Source organism: Miscanthus floridulus, chromosome 11 (genome assembly GCF_019320115.1).
Source record: "Miscanthus floridulus cultivar M001 chromosome 11, ASM1932011v1, whole genome shotgun sequence".
Taxonomy (NCBI): domain Eukaryota; kingdom Viridiplantae; phylum Streptophyta; class Magnoliopsida; order Poales; family Poaceae; genus Miscanthus; species Miscanthus floridulus.
In genome coordinates this window covers 91,725,064-91,733,417 of record NC_089590.1, presented here as the reverse complement: position 1 = coordinate 91,733,417, position 8,354 = coordinate 91,725,064, and positions in this window count along the sequence as shown.

Here is an 8,354-nt window from a genome sequence, read left to right as displayed (position 1 = left end):
GTTGCCATCTACTCTCTATACTCATTTTTTAATACACTATAAATTTCTCATTTTATAAATAAATAAAATTAAAAAAAACTCTAAAATTCTCTATATCTCTAAACAATGAAGTGTGCTATGCATGCTACAAATGAACAGTGAATACTAGTTTTTAATAGCTACTTTAACATTCTTCATGTAAATATGCAAGCTTGAAGTTTAAAGGTTTCCAGAGTGTTTAACACTACTCTGCTTGCCGAGAAAGTTGCTAGTGTTGTGTCGTTGGCATTTTTCATGGCCGTGGCCATGGTCATTGTGTTCTCGTCTTTTACTGCGGCAGGTAAGTAATTCATATGATATTTCCACAAATTAACAGAAGAATGGGAGTGTACACACATAACAATCGATTATCGTTTATATTTATATATATACTACATTTGGGTACGGTGATTGACAGACTACTGCGACGATATCGGGATGTGTGAATAAATAACCATCCGTACTAGTCGACCTTGCTTACGTGATCATCTCGGCGAGCATTTTTCCATCGGACGGCACCGTACTTGGCCACGGAAGGGCTTCGATTCTATGAGGAAGGGAACACGGTCTTCCACGACCGTTGCCGCTCTCCCTCATAGAATCAAGGCTCCTCCTTGACGTCCGTTACCACTCGGCAGAGAACATGCTCGCTGAGATGAACACGGTCCGCAAGTTCAACTAGCTACTTTAACCTTCGTTCATGTAAATATACAAGCTTGAAGTGATTTTGAGCTCAAATTGCTTACAATTAAAAAAACCACAATAAAGAACCATATATATATAGTGAACAAAATGAGATAAGACAATGGTGAAAAATGAGAGTATGAGATTGGTAACCTTTACAACTGAAGAATCGACGGAGAAATCAAAGAAATCGACGGAGAAATCGAAGAATGGATGGAGGAACAATGGAGGGAGGAAGCGAGAACACTAGTGCAGTGAGCTTCAAAATGTGCTGAGCTCAGGCTCGAGGAGGAAGAAGGAGACGGCCGGGATATAAAGGGGGAATCTTTAGTCCCGGTTGGTGGCTCCAACCGGGACTAAAGGTCCCTCCCAATGGCTAATGCGCCAAACAGAGGTGGCAGGGACCTTTAGTCCCGGTTGGAGCCACCAACCGGGAGTAAAAGTCTACCTTTAGTCCCGATTGGTGGCTCAAACCGGGACTAAAGGTCCCTGCCACCTCTGTCTGGCGCAGTAGCCGTTGGGAGGGACCTTTAGTCCCGATTGGAGCCACCAACCGGGACTAAAGGTATCTCTAGTCCCGGGCGCAAAAAATGTCGGGACTAGAGCCCATTTTGACCGAGGATCAAATGTCTGTTCTCTACTAATGTAGTCATAGATCAGTGGTAATACTTAGCTTAGATAAGAGACTTGGTGATGTACATTGCCATGCAGGCGCCTGCACGGCTTTCCCTACTGCGACATGGCCACTGGAGTCGTAGTAGGGAAAGCCGTGCAGGCGCCCGCTAGGTCGTCGAACGCAGCAGCAGTGTAGGTGCAGTGCTGTGGCGGCGGCGAAGGCGATGGTGCTTCCCGTCGCTCACAGCGCCCCTCTCGATCGATCTAGGGTTAGGAACTTTGGGGTGGGGCTAGCGGCTACCGGTGACCTCATATCTTGTGTCCCAGTCTCCACCGTCCTTTTATGGCGCTGCACGACGGAGGCCCATCAGCCAGGAGAACCGGCTGAATGTCCCGATCAGAGCGCGGATCAAGGGCCCAATTAACCGTTGGACCAACCAGTGAAGATCATCAAAACAAAAATATCACATGCTTTGTGGCTGTACTAAACAGGACCGCCATACATCAAACACACAGTGGCTCACAGTGACTTAATTCCCTTTCAATGGTACAGTCAGCGGTCCTTTTCTTCTGTATCGAAGACGTTGTTGGACACTGCCGGGCTTTATTCAGGATCAACCATCTGTTTTGAGCCTTTACCCAAAAACACATCGCCAGCGCTTGGCAGCGAAGTAGAATAGCAACAAAAACCACCACATCAGGCCCAGGGACCATATCGCTTATCCTGCTTCTGGTATAACTTGTATAAGATCCCTATGTCTAAAAAAGGTATACTGTCCACATCAAGAATTTAAGATCCGGTGAAAAGCCATTTAAAAAAATATATAAGTATGATTTTAAATAGATATAACTGTACAATTACCTTACGATAAATTAAATAGCTCTTATTTGATATATAAATATAATATTTTTTAAATAATATTAAAATAAAGATGATTTGTTTTAGCGCACTAGCTAAAAAATGTATTTTTCTAGAACACACCGAGAGTGAAGGACAGGGGCATCGTCTACCTAGGTTGGCACCCTACCGTGGCTGAGCCTGTGGAGCCCTCTCAGTCCCCCTTAATTTTTTTTCACTGAAGGATGGAAATGAGGAGCTTAAGCGTTGAGCTGAGATTGAAAACGATGCTAGAGTGTTGAGCTGAGCTTGATGCCTTCATCCCCGTGTGAACTTAAGCCTCCTGGATTTTTGTCATGGATCCGCCACTAGCCACGGACAAGGGCGTCTGCATCGTCACGGACAAGGGCGTCTGCATCGTCAGCCTACTACGTCTACGTGCTGCATCTTGGAATCTCACGTCCCAGCCACTAGCGACGCACATAGGAGCTGGGAGAAATGGCTGCGTCGCGGGCCCCCTGGAGATTCGAATCTCGGGGTGGCGTCCACGAACAAGATTGTCTACCCGCTGCCCTGGTTGGCTGGGTGCGCGCACGTGAGGCGAGAGTGCGACGCGCGCAGCGCAGCTACCAGGCACACCTCCTACACGACGAGCCTGTGGCCGTTGTCCTGTCGAGCCGGGCAGTGGACACTGACGTGTGGGCCGAGGCGAGTTCGCGGTTGGGGGGGCTGACATGTGCGGCCGCGCCGCCGGGGAAACGAGCCGCCACGCGCAGCACAGGGCCTGCCCCTAGCGTTGTGCAACGGGCCAGGACCACCCTCCGCCGGGTGACAGGCACCAGCAGCGGTACGGTGAGAGGCAGCAGCCCTTGAACAACTCAGGAGCCAGAGATCACAACTCAGAGAAAGGGGATGATTATTGGTTAAGTTTTTTTTTTTTACCTCAGTGAGTAACTTTCACTGGACGAGCATGGACGAGATCTACAAATTCATCAAGACGTTGGTATTGTCTCTGGACGAGCCGGTGCTCACTTTCATTGAGATTTTTTTTTTCATATATGTAAGCTTTTAGTCTATGAGTTGGTTTAGATATTTGCTTGTGTTGGGAGCATGTATAGCTTGATTTTTTTTCGTTTCCAAAAGTACAAGGAGTTTTTCGCTAGCTATAGTGGTGATACCACTTGTGAAGATAGCTAGGAGCAGAAGCAAAGCCTAAAAAAGTACTAGTGCGCGCGGCTGTAATGTAACCATCGTGCTTAGTGGATCCTACTTCTCCGGAGCTGAATGGGATCAGGAAAAGAGACAGGACAAACAGCCGCGCCTCTGCAGGCATGACAAATTCGAGCGGTTATTTAACCTAATCTCATCAAATTAAAATGGTGCAGGCTGAGTTGGCGCCACGGAAGAAAGTACAGAGAGTGTGTTTCTTTTCTACTGTACCGGGTGGCGGGTGCACTGGACACCGACTCTCGTGCATGCGTACTACCCTATGTTTTTCTTAGAATTAAAAAAGAATAAGCTAGTGTACACGAAAGAAAAATAGTAATGAAATCCATAGCCCACCGGGAATTTGTCTGGCAGTAGCTTAGACAATACAGGAAGACATCACGAGCTGCTCAATGCCATGGGCCGACTTGGTCTTGTACGTACTCTAGCTTGTTCATAAGTTTTTCTCCGTTTTATAGGAGTACTCCTGAGTAGCAACAGGCAAGTAGCGCATGTTGGCCGTAGCTTCTGGATGGCCATGTTCTGACATGGTAAGGCATGTTTCTTTTGTGAGGGCAGGTACAATAACAGTCGTATCGCCAATCGTGTCAAAAGCTAAAACATGACACGGGACTGCTTGCGCTGCAGAAGTCGACTAGCTGATCACATATTCCCATGCAAAAAAGCTACGGCCTTTTTCTGATTTCTATCGAGCGTGAGAGGGAGGGTAAGAAAGAGAGTATGGAATAGTTGAACGGTGGGACCATTTCAGTACTAAAAAATATATATTAAATTAGTTGTAGACAAGTTGTTGTATGGTTTGGCTATTAAGACTTCTTACAGCTAAACACTTGTCTCAACTATTGAACCTGCACTGACCGTGCTGTGGCAGAGGCAGCATTTCCTTCCAAGGGAAATAACGAATAAATCAGATCCGTTCCCGGACGCCAGAGGTACTCCATCCAGACGTGAAATTCATCCCACTAGCATCAGCATGAGGTAGCTGCAGCTGCGCCAATACTGTGCTATAGTAGTATGTAGCCCACGGTTGGTCACTCTTTGTACGGAGACAGAGCCTATAATACACACATGAGTCATCATGCATGGCACATGAGGGGTAGGCCGGCGCCCCGCAGGCGTGCAGCGGAAGAGTGACCGTGGCCGTCCGTTTTAGCTAGACTAGCTGGCCGGCCGGCGGCGCCTGCAGTGCACAGTCACTGGCAGTGCAGTGGGATGCGCGCGGGCAGAACTCACGACGAGATTTCCACGTCCCGCGTCGGCGCGGCATGTTGGTGGTGGTGGTCCCGGGAAGCTGTGCGCATGATTCTCAAGGGACGAGAGAAGTCTGGCCGCGTGTCACGTTGCGCCCACCAGTGCTAAAAAGATCCTCGTGGATCTTGTGGTTAGTCTTGGGCCTTGTTTAGTTCCCGGCTAGGAATCAGTATTTGGCACTGTAGCACATTCGTTTGTATTTGATAATTATTGTTCAATCATGGCCTAACTAGGCTCAAAAGATTCGTCTCGTAATTTACAATCAAACTGTGTAATTAGTTATTTTTTTTATCTATATTTAATATTTTATACATGTGTCCAAAGATTTGATGTGATGGAGAGAGAGTGAAAAAACTTGCAATCTAAACAAGGCCTTAGATGCTAAAAAATTTGGCAAAAATGCACTGTAGCGGTTTTCGTTGTTATTTGGCAATTAGTGTCCAATCATAATTTAATTAGGCTTAAAAGATTCGTCTCGTGGATTTCGTCTAAATTGTGTAATTAGTTTTATTTTTTATTTATATTTAATGCTTCATGTATACATCAAAGATTTGATATAACGGAGAATCTTGAAAAATTTGACAAAATTTTGGAAACTAAACTGGCCCTTGCTGTGCCTGGAGCCTGGACGGGACCTGTTACACTGTACCGGATCTATCCGACTGTCTCGATGAACAGCCACAGCCCACAGCTGGAGTAGGCACTGCTGCCTTGGTAAAACGGTAAAGAATCTCCTCTGCAACTGTGATGTGTGCCATGAATGAACCTGCCGGGTGAACGAAAGACAGAAGGAGAACAGTGTAGTGTAGCGAGATGAAGCCCCTATTCGCTTATATTATGAGTCGTACTATTTTAGCGAACGCTGTTCGGCTTATCTCATATTCGGCTTGTTCGACTTCTTTTTTCAGCTGGAACAGTATTTTTCTCTCACAACAATTCAGCCAGAACAGTGTTTTCAGCTAGTTTCAGCCAAAATTCTGTCAGCCGAACGGTTCTCTCACAAAAAATAAGCGAACAATACTTTCAAATATGGCTTTTCCGCAAAGCGAACATGGTTGAATTCCACGTAATGTTACCGAACGTCCCCAAACATGCGGGCCACCATAATTTACTGTACAGTGTGGTGTCCTGTACTGGGACTACGGATTCAGATAGCGTTGCGTGTTTGGTTTTTTTGCATCCCATGATACATGCACCAGCAGGTGCATATAGGCTGGAGGAAAAACAACGTGATTGATTGCCCTGACTCTCCTACAGGACCTTGTATAGTTGGAACTTCATGCAACCAAAATCGATCAAGCGTATCCACCGGGGCTGGCTTCGGTGAATGTAAGATGAGAATCATGGTTCCGTATGCCAGTTTAGGTACTTTGTATTCTGTCATCCAAGCAACTGAATAAATATTTTATTTTTTTATATCCATTCATGCAATTTCAGTAAACAAGTTCTTTTTTCTTTTAAAAATACATTTCTACTCAATCTATATGTACGATACAGTAAAATACATTGATGGTCCTTGAAATTGGCTTGGGGTATCATTTAGATCCCCCAAACTCTTTTTAGATCCATGAACTCGCCTTTCTATGTCATCTAGCAGGTCCCAAATTTCAAAATGCTATATTTAGGTTTCCGAGCTTGCATCAGTGTAATCCAGGCATTTGAACTTGTCATAGTGTACGTATTAGTTAGGTCAAATAGACCCGATCTACTTTTTGCATCACGATGCCATGTGCCATTGCGGTTGGATCCACACCTCATTCTTGACCAGGATCTTAAAGGCAAAGCAATCATTCGCCTACATTTTCTGCCTAAGGAGCACTGTGTTTCACCTTGCCAGCACCACTCCTATGATACGATGCCACACTACATTATTGGAATGCGGAGAGGAAGGGGGAGAGTGTGGAGATGGATCTAGAAGAGGGGAGAGCATTTAGATGGGGTGCTTGAGATAGGAGCTCGTTTGTACCTAATTCATATAGTATAACAAGTTCATGGGGGGCAAAAATAAAGTTTGCGAGTTCTAGACCTGGATGCCACCCCAAGACAAGTTCATGTATCCGGGAGATACATTTTGAGAGTTTGGGGACCTGATGGATGACATCACGAGACAAGTTTAATAAGTATTTAAAAATGTATTTTGAGAGTTTGAGAACCTAAATGACACCGCAAGATAAGTTTAATGTCCACCGGTGCAATCTACCGTGTACGATACAGCAGCCATCGCCAAACAAAAACACGCTATATGTTTTTCGTTTTGATGATGGATGGGAAGCCGTTCTTTTGCACGACAAAAAACGAGGGGCACGGGACGTACACCATCGCCACGGCGAGCCAGTCCCTTTCGTCATCAGAAGGGAGAGGCAGTCTAAACGTGGCACGGGCTATGGCTCCGATCCTTCTTCACCTTCAGCTAGCATTATTATCACGACAGATCAAAACGCACGCGCGTGGCGTGGCGCGGCCGTGTAAACAGAGCAGCAAGCAGAACAAGTCACGTACGTACTCCTACAGCCGCGTGTAGTACTAGCATCTGCAGGTATAGCTAGTAGCCTAGGCCTTGCCTTTCTTTTCCATCCAAACTGTTTGAATGCCGTGCCTAGGCTAGGTCGAGCATTTTTAATATCTTTTTGCCGCAAAAATTTTTGGTTGGGGCTAAGCACGCTTGCTCATACTGAGTGACGACGCAGGAGATAAGCCTAGCTTATGTCAGAGATAACATTCTCTTCTGTTGTCTCGGTACACTATGCCTCGTTTAGATTGGGGTTAGGAATCAGTATTTGGTACTGTAGCATTTTCGTTTGTATTTGACAATTATTGTCCAATCATGGCCTAACTAGGATCAAAAAATTCGTCTCGTAATTTACAATCAAACTGTATAATTAGTTATTTTTTTATCTATATTTAATATTCCGTGCATGTGTCCAAAGATTTGATGTGATGAAAAGAGAGTGAAAAAACTTGCAATCTAAACAAGGCCCTACTTTAAGCTAGCTAGCTTGAGGTGCGTAACGTAACACGCATGCATGCTGCATGCGCGGACGGACCGGACGCGATGAGAGCCTGGCACTTGGTTGTAGTATATGACGAGTTGACGACGTGCATGCATGCATCCCGGATTGGCTTCTGAGTGAGTTCTGACTCTGGCTGTACGAATCCTTGTAGTCTATTTTTTAGCCTACTCATATAACAGTTACATCTTCTCTATTAATATATGGCCTACTCCCACAGAGTTTCTTGATTTTTATGTCCAAGCTAGCTGTAAGCTTACAACCCACTTTGCCTCTCTAACCTTCCGTCTCTTCTCCATCTCAGCCTTCAGCTCGCTTGCGGCCCTTGTTATACTTGCTCTTGTCTGTGACCAGATCAGAGCTGATCGATCGGAGGCTGGGTTTGGTTGGAGTCCAGCTAGCTCAAGCGCCTGCCTTGCATATGCCTTACCCCCGTTGAACGTGATCTCTAGATAACGTTACGCCCTAGCTAGCGCTGCTGACTCATCGTCGCCTCCCCTCTGCATGTGAAGCATCAACACGGCGCGGGACGGAAAGCCGAGCTCCAAAAAACCTGGATTCAGGAACGCCAACTCAAATCTTATTACCGCTGATGGCAACAGCCACACGGATTTTGTTATTGTTGAAAGAAATATTAATTTTTTTTTGAGCAACTCCTCTCGTTTAGCTGGGCCAGTGCAGAAATCGGTCGAAAATATTTGCGGACCGAATCG